This window comes from Daktulosphaira vitifoliae, unplaced genomic scaffold, assembly GCF_025091365.1.
Source record: "Daktulosphaira vitifoliae isolate Bord-2020 unplaced genomic scaffold, ASM2509136v1 Scaffold_3, whole genome shotgun sequence".
Taxonomy (NCBI): domain Eukaryota; kingdom Metazoa; phylum Arthropoda; class Insecta; order Hemiptera; family Phylloxeridae; genus Daktulosphaira; species Daktulosphaira vitifoliae.
The window spans coordinates 16,174,272-16,196,703 of NW_026099574.1; the positions used below are offsets into that span (position 1 = coordinate 16,174,272).

The 22,432-nt window shown below is 22.4% G+C and overlaps 1 protein-coding gene across 2 annotated transcripts in view; it reads left to right on the top strand.

The window, feature by feature from the left end:
• The window catches only part of LOC126900338 (uncharacterized), a 61,489-nt gene that overhangs the window by 10,649 nt on the left and 28,408 nt on the right, over window positions 1–22,432 (top strand). For both annotated transcript variants that reach the window (XM_050675989.1, XM_050675990.1), the window contains exon 2: window positions 13,271–13,422. The gene's annotated coding sequence lies outside the window, so the exon portion shown is untranslated. The remainder of the gene's footprint in view (window positions 1–13,270; window positions 13,423–22,432) is intronic.

Consider the following 22,432-nt stretch of genomic DNA (forward strand, 5'->3'; position numbering starts at 1 on the left):
CACTACCGTTCTAAGTACAGAGAGGTAAATTGAGGTTTAAATAATATAAGATGCATAAAATATAATAAAACACTCAAGACGGCTCACCTGGGGTTAAAAGTATAGGATGGTAACACCAACTAGTTTATAGTGTTTCCGTTTTAATTTAGTTATTTTAATACTTAATGTTAAAGATGTTTTCAATTCTCGATTTGAAATTTACGTCAAAGTTATGAAACACTCATTTTTTTATGTTTCGATCAGTGTCTACGGTAGCATTAAATGAATAAATTAAATATTTTGTTAATAAAATAGTAATGCATTCATAACACGGACTCTGCAATAACCAAAAAATAAAGTTTTAATTTAAATAGTAGAAATAGCGACCAAATGAATTGATAAAATATTTAAATGAAGTGAAATATTATGCAGAATAACAATAAAACTTAATTGCAAATGTGCACTCAAATAATACCTTACAGATTAGGTTAGCAAGTTTCAAAAGTCACTCCAATTGATCGGTTTTTCTATTAATAACTATCTTAATAGAAGTAAAGACGGTCACTGATCTAATAAAGTACATAAATAGAATTTTCAATACTTTTAGATTAATATATTATTATTTTTATCGTTATACCATTACCGACTACGTGTTTTAAAAACTAATTTGTAAACAATCACTATTTTTTATTTTGGAAGTACATGTTATTAAACGAACCAGAAAATTGCAATGAAATAATATTTTCGTACTCGTCAGGCGGAGACAAATCGGACGAGATTGTATCAGACATTCGATTTTCTTCGTTTTTCCTGAGGCTAACCGTATACACTACATTGGATTGTTAAATGTAATGTTCAGCGATATTATCAAATTTTGCGCATTCTACGAAGTCAAAATTAGTGTAATGATGAGCAACCTCTTTTAATAATAACATTATAGTCAATTTGTTAAAGTATTAATAATTTTTAATAACTTTCCGATGCTTACATTTTCCACAGTATATTTATCTTAACATATTTCCGTATAAATGCTGCTTTAAGTGCTAAGATTAAGATAAATGTTTGGTCATTTTTATCAAACTTCTGTTATTCTACATTTTATAATTCAATAATTTTTTAATAAATTAATAGGGTGCGTGCAACCGGATTATCCTTTTTCAGTCCATTATGTCGTTGAGATATATTTTTTCATTAAAACTTCAAAAACAGAATAGATTCTTTTTGTTGTTTAAATATTTTAAGTGTTTTTATAATTTTATTATAAATAAATAGTACACTGAAAACTTTAACTGGTCCATTACAGTTACTTTAGGATAATTAACTCTTAAATTATTTATGAAAAATTAAGGATCTCTAAAAGGCATAATCAGGTAAATAATATAGAACATTGTAATTATAATTTTTCATTTAGCTAATCAACTTACTTAAATAAAATAATACTGTTAAAATATTCTATTTATATCTTAAAATTTTATATTTTTGTTTTTGGCGATTAATTTGTTAAGTTATACTTACAATAATTGTAGCTGTATCTTAATAAATTATTTGTTTAAATATTTACAGGTGACTTTTCTGTTTGATAATTAATAATGATATAAGTTCATAACTTTGAATAATTTTTGTACCAATATTAAAAATAAGCTATTCTGTTTTTACTTAAATTAATTTAATCACAACCATTTGTCTACTCTTCATTTACAAAAATCAAATAAATCAATAGGTCGATTTAAATACCTTCTGTGTTAACAAATTCGAAAACTTTTGCTAACTATTGATCTGGAATCAGATTTTCTTCTAATTATTACAAATATTTATTTATTACTTTATAATAATAAAAAACTCGTTTGAAATGTCAGTTTTACTTTAAGACGATTTTTGATAAACTTAACTTTTACAATAAAAAGAACTTCAAAATTCGATTATGGCGTTGAACATAAGTAGAATGTTTTATATTGTTTTGTGAGGATTTTTTATGTGAATTTTAGAGTTGGGTAATGGTCGCAGTTGTGTCCATGGAGGTTTTAAATGAAAAGTTCACAAAGTAATATTTTGCGTTGTGGAAGTTGATGTAGTTTGAAGTTTTTAGTCATCAACTGTTGGAAAAACGATTATTTAGTGTTTGGTGTCGTTTAGCAATATGTGTGTGTGTGTGAGTAATAAAGAAGGCTCTGCGTGCTTGACATACTATAAGAATATGAGTTTGAAAAATTGTGGGACACTATCTTAATGCTGACAGACGGATGAGCACTTACGTAGTCGTTTATTTTGATTTCAGACTGTATTAAACTAAATAAATGAATTTCATTTTCTTTATGAGTATTGAAAATGGCACTAAAGTACCGTGAAGATGTTGATTAACGCAAAGTAAAAAAAAATATCTTTGATCTTATTTGTGTAGTTTACGGAGACGATATGAATAATATGTAAAAATACATAATACGGTTATGTCCATATTCATTCGCATTTTATAGTTTAGATAAAAATAATTGTTTATCATATCTTCAAAAAAACATTGATAAGTATGAATCAACAACCGCATTAAAAAAAACAGTAGTAGACTATAAAGAATTTTTGCAAAAAACTCTTTTAAACTCTTCTTCATTCATAAAATAAAATTGAATGTCAGATCAACATTTATAACGATTCAAATTCTAAAGACAATTTTATTTCTTATTTGAACTATATTTAGCAAAGATGTAAAATAAAGATTGCTTTATTTTAAATAAGAATTTTAATTTAAATAAATATTTTCAACGAAACAAATATTTGAATTAAAATCTTGATTATGTAAGAATTCATCAACAACTAAAGCAATTTTCGAGAAAATTATATTTTATTTTTAATTTAAAATATCAATATTATTTCAGATTGAAGACGAAAAACAAATTCTTACAATACTCAAAAAATTAGTGTCTTTTATAAATTATTGAACTCAAAGTTGTTTAATAAATAACGATATAAAAAAAATATTAAATTTTCTGTCAGTGAGTTATTGGACTATATTGGTCGATATATTGACCAGTATAGTAATTTTGTTGGTTGGTATATAGTAATAAATAATTCCCGTTTAACAGTATAAAAACAAAACGAATTTGTTTCTTTAAAAATTATGATTGTTCAATGTTTTTCATTTATTTGAATATATCTGTCATTGGAAACAATATTCTCTTATCCGCAATAATTTAAATGATTTTACAATCCTAACATTAATTAAACAATACTCTTTGTAACTGAATTGTATTGTTAAGCAAAGATTTTGTGAGTTAAATTTTTTTAAGACTGCTATTTAGAACTTAGATAGTCATTATATAGACAAAAATCACGTAAAGTAATTTTAATTTATTTCAAAAATTGTTTTTAACGACAAACAAATTTAGAAATATTACTTTTCTCAAATTACTACTTTAAAATCTGCATTTAATTTACAAAAACATCAAATAACGACATAGTTATAAGAAATTTGATGCCATTATAAATGATATTTTATAAAAATAAAAATAAAAACTGTGTTATTTTACATTGTGAAGTAGTAAGCCCAGTGGCGCAACCAGAAAATAATTTTCGATTTCTCATAGAACAAACATGGGAGAGAATTTTTTTTTTTATTGTAATACATATTAAAATATTTTATCTGATGTAGGTTAAAATTCATCATATCTATTGGAACATTTTCAAAAATGTTATGTAATAAAAATTGTATATATGCGTAGGTGGAATTTTTTAAACCATTCCTGTACTTAGGTATTTTATTAGATTTTCATATAAAGCATACCAAAAAAAAACTTATTATCTCTAGTATATCTTATTAAAATTAAATTTAGATCAATGTTTAAAAAATATTACAAGTAAAATCAAAATATTAAGTTTTGAATAATAAGTATATTTATAATAAAAAAAATTTGTTGAAAATACCATTCATAACAACATTGTAATTATGAGATATTTTTTTTAATGTTCAAAATTGAAGGATTTTTTAATATTCGGCAACAATAGACTCAACTAGATTAAAATTGAGTTCTTTTGATGCATAAACCAAGTAAATCGGCTTAGCGAGAGATGAATATTTCCATGGGCAGACATAAAAAACCCATCATGGTAAAACCAATATCTTCTCAGCTTCACATCAAAGCTGAATAAAGGTTATCGCAAATAAAAAATTCAAACATGACCAATAATTTACGGTGAGGGAAAAATTACAACTTCTTAACCACCTCTTATTGCATCACTGTGTAGATAAATAATTTTTCATTGATAAAATATGAGTAATGAGAATGGAGTGGATTAAATACTCGTGTTCATCCAAAATAGAGTATTTCATTACTACTTCTAGTGCTATTATAATATTATGTGGAACAGCTAATCTTTAATGACCGTATATTTCTGGGTATAATAACTCTAAAGTTGAAGTTTCTTAGGCTCTGTATAATTTTTTGTGTACGATTTTCATTTGTTACATGTAATACTATAGAACAAGCAGTTTTTTTTCTTATTGTTGAGAAGAACCATTTACCGTCATATGACAACGGGAATCCGGGAAATTATACGTTATATTACTTCCCTTCGTGCTTTTATTCAACTTCCGTCTTTGTATAAACTTTAGCTATTAATGCGATTTATATGAAACACAAATAAATACACATGCACGTGGTATATTTAGATTTAATATCGTACATGTTAGCAAAAGATTTTTACTGTCTTCCTCTTAAATTTGTTTGATTACAACTAAAAAAGGTAAAAGTTGTTCATTAACTTTCAAATATCTTTATGTACATTAAAATTTCGATGGTTAATTATTTTTTTATTAAGATCTTCCATAAAACAAATAAATAATTTAAGTTTCCTCTTAATCAATGCATTATTTTTTTAATGTTAATAGGTACATTTATATATGATAGCCAATATAAAATGGACTTATTTGAATGTCAAAATAAATAAATTAATATTATCTTAATTGAAAAATATCAACTACTATTGTTTTTATTTAATGCAATGAAATGTTTCATAAATGTTACGTTTATTTTATAAGGTTATCCGTTTATCATAATCCATTCAATTACTTACAAATAAAAATAATTTCGGGGATATTAATTTTACTCATTATAGATATGTCTATTTCTTGACTTTTATCTTATAAGGCTGTCAAGAAATAACATACTTTTTTATCTTCAAATAGTTTGTATAGGTAATTAATTTCGCCAAAACAAATTATACTGTACAAATTCATCTTAATTTAAATTTAATAGTTAGCTCAAATTTCAGGCATATTTTTTCAATACACCGTTATTATTTAGTTGTAATTGTATTGCAACTAATGCAGCATTAGTTGTAGATAAAATTTAATGTTTTTTCTGACATTAAAATTGTTTTTAAAGATTTCAGCATTTAAAAGCAAAATGATATACTTTCAATTATAAAAAAAAATAATTAAATTAGTTAAAATATTACTTTTTGTTAATACTCAAAAAAGGTCAAGTGTGGCCGATTGGCTCAGCATTGAAAAACTTTTTTTTAAAAACGTAAATACCAATGGCAAAAAATCAATTTACACTTTCACTCTCGAGGGACGAATTTCAAAAGTCTAAGGAAAACGTAAGATGTCCTGATAAAGGTAAAAAAAAAATCAAGAAAAGAATAAAAGAGAAATTCGTGTTTTAATATATACTGGGTGTTCTGCGGTGTTCTGACAAATCTTATAACTTTTGAACTACTGAATAATTTTTGTTACTTTCTTTTATAAAAACTTATTATAGCTTATCATTATAAAGATTTTTGTTTAAAAATACACTTTTTTAATTGTTATTTTTTTTTTTCGTTTTAATTATCAAATATGATAACCAGTTTATAGAGTAAACTATAAAAAATAATTTGGTAAAAAAATCACATCATATGTTTCGTAATTAAAATTATAAAAAATTATAAAATTCGTAAACATTTGAATTTTTGAATTTATTAGAAGTATCCCATTTGGCCTATACTAATGCGAGAAGAGTAGAAGTAATACTATCTTAACCCACAAGTATTGGTTATAGATATAATAAATTTGAACGGCCTCGAGATAATGGAATTAATTCATAAAAATTATAATATTTATTATACAATGTTTGTAGTATTATGATATCTTAAATAACTTTTGATTCAGCCAATATTTTGCCTTACTTTTTTTTTTAAGTAATTTCTACAGTTTTAGACTACCTTAAAAGAATATTTTTTATTATTTATTTCCAATTAGGAAAATAAAAATAAAATTTTATTCGTAGAATAAATATCCCTTCTATGTATTAAAATGCTTATAACTCAATGAGTACTCATCTTAGAATTATTATTATTGACATTAAAATATTTTATATAAAAAGGGCCGAAAAATGTTTTTTATTTTAATTTTAAATAAATTAGAATAAACAATTTTTTTATTAAAATCAAATAAAAAATATGATTATAGCATAGTTTAAGAATGCATAAATCATTATTTTTTAAGTAACACAAAATATTTACTATTTTAAAAGTTATTCAATTTTTCAAAACATTGTGGATCACTCTGTATAGATTTATATCAGCTCAATTGTAGCTATAAATAAACTTCCACTACCTCTTGACTGCAGTTGTTTACATTGTTTGCTTCTTCATTACATAAACCATTTTATTATGTTCTTAAATATTTTTCACGTTAAATACTTTCCTAAGTAAATCTCTATGATTTGTGATTCAATTATATCATTTTACTTACTTGATTTTTAAACATCAAAAATACAATTTTTGTCAACTTTAGAATTTTATGTTTAATCAAAACACATTATAAATTATGTTCATACACCGATAGGCTTTAAAGTTTACACACATTAATAAAACTACATTTACACAATTGTCAATAAATCTTATTTTTAGTTACTTGTTTAGATTTTATACTCCTTTGTTATAAAGCACAAAATATTATTTGACATTAGTTACCAGCATTAAAATTAGTTTTTCTAAATTATCATTATTTAAGTTAAATTGGATTTTTGAATCTTAAAAATAAAGTTAAAAAAATGACTTTAAATCATGATAAATATGCTTGAAATAATCATCAATAAATATATCAATGATATATTATTTTTATTTAGCTTTATAGGTAAATCTATTTTTTGTTAACTTTAATAATTAGTTAATTTAATTATATGATTAATATGTTATTACCTCTATAATATAATTAAAAACTGACAATTAGATTGGTCTTGATCCCTGAACAATTATTTTCCACTATATAAGAATTGAATTTTTAAAAATTAAATACTCTAAATTTCGTTAAATATAATTTTAATACTATTTCAAATTAAGGTAAATAAAAGTTTTAAAGACTGAATGTAATATGATTGTTCGAATTTTTTATTAAAAATGTTCAACGACTTATATTTATAGAAGTTGAATTATACTTTATATAATTAAAAAATTAATTACTTTGAAATAGGTTTTTCAAAAATATTTTATTTTATAACTAATGTAGTAATTTTTATTTTTACTTAAAATTCCTATCTTAAACATCCGAATATTGAGTACTATTCAATATTTTTCTATTATAAGATCCTACAATTATAAATTTGTTGCATCTCATTTAAAAAAAATATAATAATAAAATTATACTTATATTTATATTTAATAATTCATATTTTTATAAAAGTTTACTTTCTAACTCGACTTGGCAAACGTATTTTAGTAATTCAATTTCTTCTTACTTACAATTATTTATCTTAACAAGGTATCATACAAAAGTTTTTTTATCACCACACGTCCGCTTACATTTCATATAAGCTGAATTATAATACTGAAGCGAAATTGCTCACCGAGTTAATATATAATTCCCAGAAATATTAAATATAAAAATTTATTCGTTACACTTCATATTATTCATTATGATGATACTACAATTTGAGAAATATTTGGTATCTTAAATTACGCCCAGAAATACTATTCAAAAATATTAAAAAAAAAAAAGACTGTACAATTTTGTGACTAAATAGCTGTTACAGTTTTAATAGTTTTAAGACCAAGTAAACAATTCGCATTACAAATATACATATTTTAATGGCACAATATATTTTTATAGAAAATATTATTAAATTAGTTACAAAATGTTTTCAACAAAAAATTTTACGAAAATAAAAAAGTTTTCAAAATCAATTTATAATTTTTTATTAAAAAAAAAAAACAAAGTAATTATTTTTCCTTATTTTCAAAATAAAACTTCATTCACTATTCTGCATATAAAGTACTGTTTTAATAATGATTCGATTTATTTATTTGCTTTTATTACATTAGTTCCACATAAGCTAATATTTGTAAGAAAAAATATATTCATACATAAAAATAAAATAAAATAAAATGCCTACGCATGAAAAAAATTATACACCATAGCTTAATATAAAAAGTATTCTGAAGACTCTCAAATTAAATATAAATATTTTGCTGATACAGAAAAATTGATAAACCATCTTCAGCTTAAATATCACTATGATCAAACGTTAAAAAATAAAACGAAATTAACGGTTTGAACTTAATAGAACAAAATGAGATCAACAATAAATAAATTTACTAAATACTTATCAAACATTGTATCTAATATATTTTAGATTCGATGAGAAGCTATAATAGTATTAATTTTACTCTGGCGTATTTATTTTTATAATGATAAATAAGCATCATAAAAATAAATTATACCTAAGTTATACAACAAAGTGTAATACTCTTTTATTTAAAAATGTTTAGTCTAACAATGGCTTACATCTGTTTATATGTATATAAAAAATGTGAAATATATATATATACATATATACGATACTATATGTAGTATACAGTATGTTTAGGAAGCAAGGAAACAGGTAAAAAAAAATTTTGTTACAAAAATGACAACAATATAAACCCGTTACTTTACTTACTGAACAATCTATATATATTAAAATGTACAGAATATTAATATAACTCCTGAATCACACCATTAAAATATTAAATATTTTAATTAAATTTATTGCAATCTACTCTCTAAATTGCAAAATTGTATTTTATTTTGTCTGGAAACTACAATTATTTACAGCTTTATATTAATAATACTATTTATTGTATACTACTATTTATTTAACAAATCGATAAAATTAAGAAGTGAATTTCTCATAAGAATTTACATTCTTGTTACAACAATAAAGCCACCTGGGAGTATTCCTCTGATTAGATTTGAAATTTAAATGTTTTGATTTGACATTTAATTTTTTAATAAACTGGTTTTAAGTATGATTTTTGATAATACTTCAAATATTATAAAAATGTGTGTTTTCAATCAAATTTAAAACTACTTTTTGATAGTATTATTTATAAAAATTAATATAAAATTGAATTATTTTTACTACAGTAAATAATAAATATTGTTTGTAGGTTATCAGTGAGTTATAAATTATTTTTATCGTAATTTATTGATACTTGCTATACAATATTTACACAATAGTTCCTTCAATTTTTTGTATGTAAACATTTATAGATTTTTATCATTAGGTTTTCAGAAACTGCATTGAGTATTTTAAAGGAAATAAATTGAATTTTTATGAATAGATTCAATTTTTACTTATTTAGATAGGAAATGTTATCAAATAATATCAGAACAATGAATATATTTATTTACAAGTACTTGTAAAATTTAATTAACATTTTTCAACTTGGTTTTTCACATACTTTTATACTGTTGTTCTTATTTTACTATTGTGTAAATCTTCAACCATTTTTCTATTAATTTTTTAAATTATTTTAAAGTATATTTTGGTTATAAATTTTGTTTAAATTTTATTAATTTTAATTGACTTTGTATTATCTGTTGTGGTAGTCATAAATAACGTATTTAGCTATGAATTATCTATGCCATAAATTAATAAAATCGTATACATGGAATTCAATTGATTATTTTGTAATAGACTCTAAAGAAATCTTAAGTCTAGATAGTATTATATATTTATCAAACTTAAAATAAGATAATTAAACAAATATTCTACCAAATCTATAAGATATACATCCAGATTTAGCTATTGTAATGTAAGTGCTATAATGTGAAACACAAATTTACAATATTACATTAGCAGTACACAGAAAATGCAAAACTAATAATTAAATTATAGTTTAATGGTGAGTTAACGTGTTTGTATTATAGACGTCCAATTAAATTAACAACAAATTGCAAAATAATATGATTTTTATGCTAAACTTATGCGAATAATGTAGCGAGATAATAATGGCTCTTCCAATTTAAAATAATATTTTTAAAAATAAAAATTATCAATATCATTAACGGTTAACAACTATCGTAAATCATAAAATTAAAAACCATAGTTTGGATTTGTAAGTTGTATTTACAATTGGTAAATGCCTTGAAGTGTTAAAAAACTTTTTTTTGCGTTGCAAACTATGAGATACAATTCAAAAAGAGAGACAAAAATAATATTTTAAGCACGAATAAAATAAAATAATTTATGTTAAAACTGAAAATGCAATAACGGATATTTTTTCTTTCTATAAAGATTTTTTTGTTTAATTAATGAAAAGAATTAATATCCATTAATGTTAATCGACGTTTTCAACTGAAATTCCAATAAACCGTAAGCTCTGTTCATTATTCTTCTTTATAAAATGCCACATAAAATAATTAAAATTTTTAACTACCGTTTCCAACCTTCTAGGGATTTATATCAGGTCTACGTATAACGATTTTATTTAATACTATACCGTATTAAATGAAATATATATGAATTAATTTGTGTGTATTATAGTATAATGTCTATCTTTTATAATGGATAGTATATCATACTATGAATAATGATTTTGAGCATTTTTTTTTTTACTTATTTAAGTAATATTTTTTATTGAATTTTAAATCGTTAAAAACTTATTTTGTTCATCTCTTGTGAGGGTACCAACTGTGTACTTTAAATATAAATATAAATATTAAACTAGCTTATATAATAGGAAATAATCTATTTAAGAAAATGACTTATCGATAACAAATTTTGAAACAGTAGCTCTGGAAAATATGTCCTTTAAAAAAAAAAGCTGAACTTTTCACCATTAATTTTTTTTTCTATTCAACTTATAATTACAATTGTTTAACTAATAAATTAAAAGAGTCACAAAATATGTTTATAGTTCAGGAGTTATTATAATTTTTAGTTATAAGCAAGCGAGTAGAAGAATTCTTACTTGTACATCATAGTAAAATTTAAGTGCCACTAAACACTAACCCACACTTTACCTTTTCTAAACCATCAAATCCTAATATTTCAAAAATTAATAATATAAAGCTCGTTATCGACCAGTAATAATTTTATTTAAACCATTCTCTATTTAGTATTAAAAAAATTAAGTTTCCCATTTAAATTTTGAAAGTTACACCTAAAGCCTTCCCTTATAATTTTTTTTTACAATACATTTTATATTTACAATAGTTTATAAAAATTAATTTAATTTTTATGAAAAAATCATTAATTAACAAAAAAGTAGGATTGTTTACTTAATAAATCACCTGTATATGATTTCTGATTGTGAATTACATCACCATCATAAAAAACGCTTTGATGCTAATCTGTTGAATTTCATAATAATTTGTAAATTTGTAAATTTATATATATATATATATATATACAATTCATATATTTTAGATTTTTACTTAAATAATGAAATGATTGTTAAATTATTTACTTAATTGAAAGTTTTTTTTTACTTTCTCGAATTCTCATAGTAAAACAATCGATTCGGCAGACTATAATATAAAAAAGTCCATTTGGCCTACTGAAATATTTTAGACGGAAAATGCGATCCTATAGCTATGCTGTCGTAAACTTCTCATAAGTATTTTAAGTCACAACTTTTAATTATTATTTTATATTAGCATTTTTTTTTTTTTATTAAAAGGTTTACAGTTAAAAAAAAATAAATCCGCGTTATTATCATGTTTTTATGGAGTGTAAATGGCCCCATAATAATGACCACTCGAGTGATATTTTTAATATAATATTTGGGTTTAGATAATTATCAATATTTTCAAACCATTAAACTTAAAATTTATTACGTAAAACTACTCTGTGATTTCAGATTAAATTTCAATGCTCATAATGAATTTTACATTAGATTTAAAGCGTTATATAAAACAAAATATATTGTCTATATTATTTTATTACTTGAATGTCAAACAAATATTAATTATATTTTACGTGCACATGATTTAATTCGTTCTATTAACTAAAATGAATTTGTTCACAATTGATGAATTTGAAATGAAATTTCAATTACAAGTGCGTAAATTTTAACAGTTAAAATTATTAAAATATTAGTTACTAATATTGCTACTGAATTGTAATTCATTTCGTAGTCGTCGCGACGACTACCAAACACGATCCTTGTAATATTTATTTCTATTATTTAATCCACGAAATCCAAAAATGTAAAGTTTTTAGACAGTTGTTCTTTAATATTTATACTTTCATTAAAAATTTAATTTAGAATATTGTTTTCTTTGAACATATTTTGTCAGTTAAACTTTACAAAACATAATTGGTCTTATTAATGTTATTATATAATATGCTGGTTATTTCATAATTCAACATTTCCGATATCTCAAGGGCATAAACTTGAAATAATGTTAGTTCAATACAATACGGCGAGATATATATTTGGAAAACTGAAAACATTTAAAAATTGTCTAATCGAAAGAGTAATTTTGGAAGGCACTGGAAAGATTATGGCTTAAAAGTATCGCATATTATGATTTAGCATCAGACATTATGTACACCTACACAATACTGTTACCTTATATGCTTTGTTAAATGGTTTGCACCTTGTGAACTTAATATTATTTTGCCGCACTTAAAACCACAACCACTTAGAACAAACGGTTATTGACTTTAAGAAAATAGTGAAGTGTTATAATTCCCTATATAAAACCATGTAAAATTCACCGAAAGTGAAATTACTTTGTTCAGTCAATAAAAATGAAGTATATAAGTACCGAATATGCTTGCCAGAAAAGGTTTTATGAAATTATTGTTAGCCTACATGGCGGTTAATACCTCTGAATAGGTAATATTAAAAGTTTTTGTGAATGAACTCATATTTATATATCATAAAGCACCATGCAGTTACTAATATAAAGACCACTAGCGCACTATATATTTTCTCATCATTGTGACTGCCCACACTTTATTCTAGCGACGTCATAATAATAATGACATCGCGCCACCAGAGAAATACCATCAACATTTAATACCCAACTCAAATTTGTTTGTTTCAGGCTAATTGAAAATTATTTGTTTGGCACATGTCAGACAGCTTTCAAATAATAACTGACACACAAAATTGAAGACAACGTTACTAAACAGTATTTCAAAATATCCACATACCTCATTTACCTCATATTTCGATTTAATATTTCTAAAGCAATAGGTAAGATTTAAAATACAAATAAAACAAGTTACATCAAATTTGATTTAGTTAAATTCGAAATTGAGTATTCTATTGTTCATTATTATACAAATTTTAATAAGTTTCTAAATGCAACTTTATTTAAATAATCATTTTATACTTAGAAAACAGTTTATAAAAAGCAATTTTGGGGTAATTTGATTATAAGTTTATTTTAATAATCTAAGTATAGCATCAGTCCCAAATCCTACGCTCTCTGAGACTTAGAATATTTTTTTATGTCAGTTCTTATATTTGAAGATTTTTGTGAGAGGTACATTTTCAATTTAAATTTTCTTTTAAATTATTTATTATTAGACTATTTATTAAGGTGTTTGCTGTAATTGATAGGATTTAATTTTTTTGCTTGGATATCATAACTTTTAAAAAAGTTATAAGACAAAATTTATAAGAGAACACATAATTATCATCGTATTCCTATATAGTTAAATATTAACAATCTTATGAATTAATCCCATGACCTTAAGATTACCCAAATCTCATTCATACCTTTAATCATATGAAAAATGGTTACTATCCACCCCTTTTTTATCGTCTATATTTGAACAATTTTACATCGAAGAACTTCCATTCTTATCTTACCTTAATTATTATAATTTATTTAATTCTTATGACATGTCATTTAAATATTTGAATATAACACGTGAATAATGATAACATTATATGTTTTATTAAAAATATAAATAAGAAATGAATGAAAATTAGAACAAAATATGAAAATATACGAATTAAATAATTATAATGACATACCATAGATGGTGGGCGTTAATGATTGGACGAATATGATTTTGTCCAATGAGATAATTACAAAATGTGTATGTTTATATTGACGTAAGTGCATCTCTATAATTATGAACTTTTGAATATGTTTATTATTAAAATAGCGATTTGTGAAATATGTGAATGATACTTACAGTTATGAGAATCAGGATTGTTAAAAAACATGTTAACCAAAATTTAGTTTACAACATAATTAAACAGCTTTAAACTTTAAAACATCTTATTAATCAATATAAATTCTAAATTTTTGGTATAACAACCCTGTTGTTGATAAAAATATGTCCAGAATACCGTAATATTGAAACTTAAAGTTTTCTATGAATGATAATAACTTATTGATTCAAACATCAACTATTTTTTCGGTTTATGACATTTTTATAAGTGATTTATATTTGGAAAATCAAAACTATTAAACTTTCTTATATATACATATATTATTTGAACTATAACTATTCCGAGTCAATTTAAAGTATAATTTTGAAGATGGATGATATATAAAATAAAAGACTTAGAAAATATAATTAATAATGCTCATAATACAATTCATATTTTGAAATAAAGCACTAGCAATCATGCTTCGCTATTATATTATACTAATTTATATCTACTATATTATATCAACCAATATTTTACATGCTATTAAAACATACATATATATGGAATTTGATTTAATATCTACGAAAAAATGTTTAATTAAATAAAATTGACTCACAAATGAACACAAAAATTTAAAAAGGGTAATAAAAAAATATATTTTTGATAAATTTCAAACATTTGGTGTCAATTCAATAAAAGCAATAAACATATGTAACAAAAAATATAAAGCTATACTTCAGTTAAAAAAATACTTTTTATTTTATTTTACTTAACGCCTTAAAATTAGATTTAATTTTTTTTTTTTTTTTTACTAAACCTATACTTGTATAAAAATTTTTAATTTATTTATGCATAATAACAAAAAATAAGATCAATTTATCAAATCTGTTTTATGTGTTAAACAAATTTTATAAATAAACTAGTGTTTTTTTTTAATTTTCACATTTTTTACATTGTAAATTCAATTTTTGTATTTTCTAAGGCATTTTTTTGAAGATCTTCGCAATACTTACTTTTGCACGTTCTTTAGTTTGTTTATTTTACAATGTTGCTGAATCAGTACTTGGTAAGATCGTCGCTTCTATTTAGAAGACTACCAACATGATGGACATTGTATTGTTGAACACGCACAATTCAATAAATACTCAAAACTTATTTACAAATAAAACAATTGAAATTACATATAGTTTTTCGTTTTAACCATAGCAGAATATAAATACACCACTTTAAATTTTTATATAAACAAATTTTATTGAATTTTAATTAATATATTAATTAAAGATAAATACTTAATACTCGTTTAAAAATATTTTTTTTATATAAAATAATAAAACACAAGTAAAATTATACACATCAATATATAGTGTTATCAAATGATATTTCAAATATTTAGCTGCTTACATGTTTTGAATTTAGTCGCCTATATATTGTTTATTGTACGTTTTATAAAATATAAATTCTTTGTTCACTCAGAATAAAAAATGTATTTCACACATTGAAAAAATTATCCAAAAACTACTTTACAAAAATTTGATTAATTTAGAATAGTTTTATGTAATTGTAATTTATATGCATAAAAATTGATTTTTTAGTCAAGAACTTAGATATAACTTTTGAAAATTAAATAGGTGACTAATTCGTATTTTGTTAACTTTGCAAAAATCGATTAAAGATATCGTGACTGTGCGATAAACACTCTAGAGTCTTTTTTTATTAAATAACTTTTTAGTCTTTTAGTATCTCTAAAACTGTATTATGTATATTATTAATTACTTTAATAAGCCAATCATTATTAAAAGTCAATTCCTCCTATGAGCATAAAGTTTTATTATTAAATATTGACTTGATAGGTAGATGTTTATCGCCCTTATTGTTATATATTCATTTGATCTTTAACTTTAGACAATTAAATATCATGAATCATTATTTAGAGAGTATTAGAGTTTATGTAATAAGTTAATATTTAAATATAAATAATTAACTTTAATTATAGACAGAAGGAAAAACTTTTGTATACTCATATTTAATTAAAAATTACATTATAATAATTACAAAAAATAGTGACACAAATAATAGTAAACAATTTTTTTTTTTTATAACTAGAAGAAAATATTTGATCAAGATATATAATAAATTTTATTTATTTTTTAACTTTTCAATACTAAAAATAAACTATTAAAAATTAACAATAAAAAATAAGTTTGCAATTGAGACTAACAAAGCATCTAAAAAAGTCGTTTTTCATATTCCTGTATAACAATAGTGGCAACTAAAATATTTGGAAAAATAAAGACTTTCAACTTAAAGAATTGAAAATTCAAAAAGATGACTTTCGCAGTTTTTCAATAGAATTAAAGAAGTTAGTCCGTTATAAGTTATTATAGAAATATATTTATTATTCAGTTATCCCTCAAAACCTAACAATTTGTGTGCTTTAAATCCATTTATCCATTGACCAATCCATAATTGCGGTAGAACAGATAACTTTAAGCTTCTATCTCCGTCAGATGTTCAAAGCTACTGAAAAGTATTCATGATTTGAACTGAAATATTTTGAAACCACTCATATTGAAAATTAACCATACTAAAAATCTAAATATTCGACATGAAATATCTTGTATTATTTATTACGAGCTTTTTACATCATTCGACATTTTCCTATAATTCCATATTCACTAGAGGCTTAATTTTCCAAAAATTAATACATCTGCGAGAGTTTACAAAACAATTTTTTATCATATTTTCCTTGAATACCAAACAGATGAAAATGTTTTACTAACCAAATGTTGCTAAAAGTTACTGACGATGTATATGTACATAACAACAAAAACTCTTAATGTCTCCAAAAAGTAATAACCAACTTAATAACTTCCAACACATATTAATCTTACCTTGCCCAAAACAACTAATTACAAACTATAATGATACATTTTTAATGTGATTTACTGAAGACTTATTGTTATATATTACACTTAAATGCCAGCTTAATTATAATTAATTTGAGTTGCATACATTAAGAACGACATTTGTTCAATTAAACAAATTGTTTATTGGAACATTAAATGTTCAAAGCCACGTAGATTTTAATTTCTGTTAGATACTTACAATTATTTGTTTATAAAATAACATAACTGATTTCGTATTTTATGTATTTAATCTATTTTTATTTATTGCTTGTTAGTGATATTACCTTTTTATTATATTTAACATTATATTACTTTCTAACAATTACTCAATAATGTCGATATAACAAAATATCACAATAAATAAAGATATATCTCATATATCAAAAATAACAAGTAGTCATAAAGAATAATTGGGTATAATAAATTTTATTTTTAAAGAAATATAAATAGTTTAACAAGTAGCCGAAAAAATCGTGATACAATATATTTATAATGTACATCTTGTCTTTAATTGCATCTTACAAAAAAATGATTAAATTAAACATAATTTAACAAAAAAACATGTAGTTAGACTTACATCAAAAAAATAAGTCATTAAAAAGTCTTAGTTACTTGTTTTTATGAAAGTTTTTTTACAGCTATATTTTTCTTGTCTTATAAAGTTTCAATGATAAGTTTCTTTTGTTAGTAATTAAAATACAATGCATTACTTTGATCTAAGGTGCTTCTTATTAAACATTTTCTTTAGAAAATGAGTTGTTTACATCTATAGTAATAAATAACAACAGATGAATTACATTGTCTAATTTTAATGAATTTATTTTTAATCATATAACATAAATGACTTATATTTTCGATAAATATAGTTTATTATATCAAATAATTCTGTGCTTTACTTAAATTAAAAATGTTCAATAGTTTCCAAAAAAAAGTCTTATTTTTAAACAATCACCCTGTACTTAAATTTTTTTTAACCATACTTACTCTTGTTTAGTAAGCATAAAAAGTTACTCTTATATGATTAATCGTTGTTAACGATATACTCACTTGAAAATTTTCAAACGTGTTAAATAAAAAATATAATATACAAATTTAAATTACATATACTAAATTTTTGGGAACGTCTGTTTTTGTAATTTATTTTCAAGGCTGTAAATTTAATAAACGCATTATTTTATCTGAATAATTCGGGCTTCACAAAACAAATAAATAAAGATGTACTTTTTTTGGGTATGATAGAGTATTATATAAAATCATAGAATAGGTATGCAAAGTATTTTAGTACCTTAACCCTATCCTTTTCCATTCCTATTATTTCGCATATGCTGTTAATCTTCTTAATCCTATAATATATATATATATAATTTTAAAGCTTTTAAAAATATTTTGATAATGTAAATCCTTATAACGTTAAAGAATTATTATGTGATTTTTGTTATGAACATTTTAGTGTAACTATTTTACTATTTATCGTTCCTTTTTTTAATAAAAAAGATTTTTTATTTAACAATAAATTTTGTAATACATACATTCCAATCATTATTTAATGTTTTTTGTAAATATAATTGTAAATACAAATAATTAGAAAGGAATGATAAGTTATGTCCTATAACTATTTTTTTATATTTGTAATCAATTACCAACTATTTTACACGTATGACAGACATATTTTGAAACATTTACAAATTAGAAAATGCCACTTTTCGTTTTAAATAATTATATATTTCGATATAACTGACAACACTCTTTTTATACAATATAAATATTCATTTTTTCTGCAGCTGTACAATAATTTTATTTTCATAAAATTTATTTGTCATTGATTTGGCTTGTTTGTCTTTTGTTAAGTGTTTATTTAGTAAATATACTTATACCATAGTTATGAACTTAAATTGAGTGTAGTATTGTCTACCAAAAATTCAACAAAACATTTGTTGTTACTAAGTAATGGCCTTTAATTAAATGTCACTAAACATAATAAACTTTCTTGGTATAGCTTAAGAGCTAATATTGTTTAATGGAATGTGTTCATAACATAGAATTATTAAATCGAAGTTAAGGCACGTTAAATTGAGTTTAATTTATGGCGTTATATTAACAGATATAGGTTTATTATAATGATAATATTCAATTTCGAATGTTTTTGCATAATGTTACTACGTGAACACAATAATATTTAAATTTCTGACTAATTTACTTTATCTTTTTTAATGTAGAATCTCTAGAACAATATTTCATTAAAGATAAAAAATTCTAAAGAATAATGATTAACAATTTTGACCAGATTTAAGTATAATAATTATTTAATTGACTTTTAACATGTTAAAAACAAAAAAAAATAATCTAATTTACTAAAAACTATTTTTTGGAACAATTTTGAATCAGATTACTTTTACGTTCATCACAATAAAAAACCTAAGAAAAACTTCTTATTTTTGTTCAACAAAAATATTTTATACACATACACAATGGAATTGGTTCAAATTTTTAATATTTTTAACGGAAAATAATCTCATTGAATACCTATTAAGTAAATTATTGTTAATTTTTAATTTTAAAAACAAAGTTTCTTGTACCAAAAAATGCTTTATCCAAAAAGTACTTAATGTATTTATGTATTAAGCACTTATATATTATTTATTGTATATTTATAATACATGTTATAAATATAAATTTTCTATTATTTATGGCATTGATTAAGTCATAAAGTTTTTATTCCTATCATGAACAATGACTTTCATTTATTTCGACCAATAAAAACTGAACTTATTATTTTGTTTAATATTACTTGATAAGTTTTGGCATTATTTAACTTAAGTGTTCTGTAATTTTCAAGTAAAATGCACAAACATATAAGAATAAAAACAAATTACCTTGAAATAAAACTTAAAGTTTGTTGATAATTTCCTAATTGGATATCGAGTACCAAAATTTAGGCAATAAATGTTTAAATTTCAAAAGAATAATATTGTACAGTGTATATTTATCCATGTCAAAACTTGTTACCGTGATTTTTACAGCTCATCTGTCGATCGGTTGGTTTACGATTGCCCAATTTTATGATGCCCAAGAATATTTATGTATAAGATTTTACTGCGCCAATGGGGTTTTACATCATGAAACCGGAATATTCTATTTATTTTGCTATTCTGAATTTTATGTATCTTTTCTATTAAAATGTTATTTTTCAATTCTATTAGTTATTTGGACCACTGCTATTGTAGAGTCATTCAAGATTATTTAGAGAAGTGTCTACTTAAAATAGAAAAAACAGCACTATAAAACAACACGTGGTTATAAACTTTTTCCCTCTTCAGAGCTCAATCAATAAGTTTTCACTGATTCCGAATATGCTCTAAATTGTATTCTTCTATCAATATTTTAGTCAAAAACTGAGTATTTATAAAATAACGGGTTTTTTAAATAAAATGTTAATTAAAAAAAAAAAATAGGAAATTTTTTTTTCATTACTCTTTAATTATATTCATAGTATCATTTTGATAATTTGGGCAAACTTTTAAATCATTCTGTCAAGTTTCACCCAGTAAATAATTAGTTAAAAAAACGTTGATAATAAATAGTCTTAAATAATAATAAAACATTTATATAATATCCCTAAGGAAATCGCCTCAATGAAAAAAAATATCAAAGAAAATGGAACGAAGCAATGATAGGTGTGGACTTTAATTGGAAATAAAAATGTGAATAGTATTTACAAAAGACAAATTTTAAATGCTTATTTCTAAAATAATTTGTGAGAAATTATTTCTACATTTATACTTAATTTTATGTTAAAATTTGACTTATATTAATTGCTTTTTTACTATAATAAATTAAATAGTTAAAATTTTCAAAATTTTATTTTAGCATAGCATATTATTACAAAAATAGGTTTATAATTTTTTTTTTTTTTTTAATTTAACTATATTATTAAATCCTTAAAAGATTTTTTATAAAAAAACATATCTTTATTTTTATAGTTATTCAATTTTTTTTCATATCATAATAATTATGTTAAATAAAAGTGACAAAATAAGCAATGTTTTAGTATTTTTTAAATCCTCGTAACATATAATTTCATCTTTACCTTTTTTTAAAAATTCTGTAAAACTCAACTTTAAAATTCCATATCAAAGGTGTAATTTTACGAAATTATTTCAACATTTGCACACATATTCATAATCATACTATAAATAGAATTAAGAGGTAATGAAAAAAAAATTTTTTTTAATTTTTTTTTATTAACATTTTATGTAATATAAAACCGAAATTTTATAATACTCAAATGGTGACTAAAATATTGAAGATATAGCAAAAAATATTCGAAATTAACATTAGAAACAATAAAAAAAAATTTATAAAATTCCATTATCTAAATTGTAACAATCGCTGTTATTGATATATTAATTAAAAGTTTATTACTAATAATTATAATTAAAAAAAAAATAGTCTTTTATAATTTATGAAATAATTAAATATCTAATAATCATATTTTATGTATGTATGCCGGTATTTTTTTGTCGAATGAGAAAACAAAAAATGAAATGAATATTTTTTTTGCTTAAACTTATAAGTGCTTTTATAAAAATGAAACAATGCATTCTTATTTCGTAAAGTAGTTTTATTTTGTCAGTGACAAACGTTTTATGTTTTTTAATATATGTACACGAAACAAAATCTATGTGTTTAATACTAGTACACCTATCTAATAGTATTCATATTAAATACAAAGCATTTCCTCAATATATCAAGCCTCTCGACGTTAACTGTTTTATACTATTTACTTTGGCAGTATTTCATAAACATAAATAACCCGTAAATATTATGTATTAACGAAATAATGCATACTTTCAACGCAACTAGCTCTTCCTAAAGTACACTGTGATAACCAATATGATTTGATAGAATTTACTGAATTTATATGCGCATAAATCGTGGTTGATATGAATACAAAGTAGTTTTATAGTGTTGGTATTGTGTCAAGAGTAAGTCGACGCGGAAAAAGAATATTTAATAAAATTATTTTTCAAAAACACAATAAACGTGAAATATTTTACTTATGTTATTGTTAGACAAGCAATACTCATCAAACAGGAAATTAAAATATATATATATTATTTTATATAACTATAAGACTACAGACTTTTATACAATGTTATTCATTAAAGTTTTTTTTGGTAAAATTAATC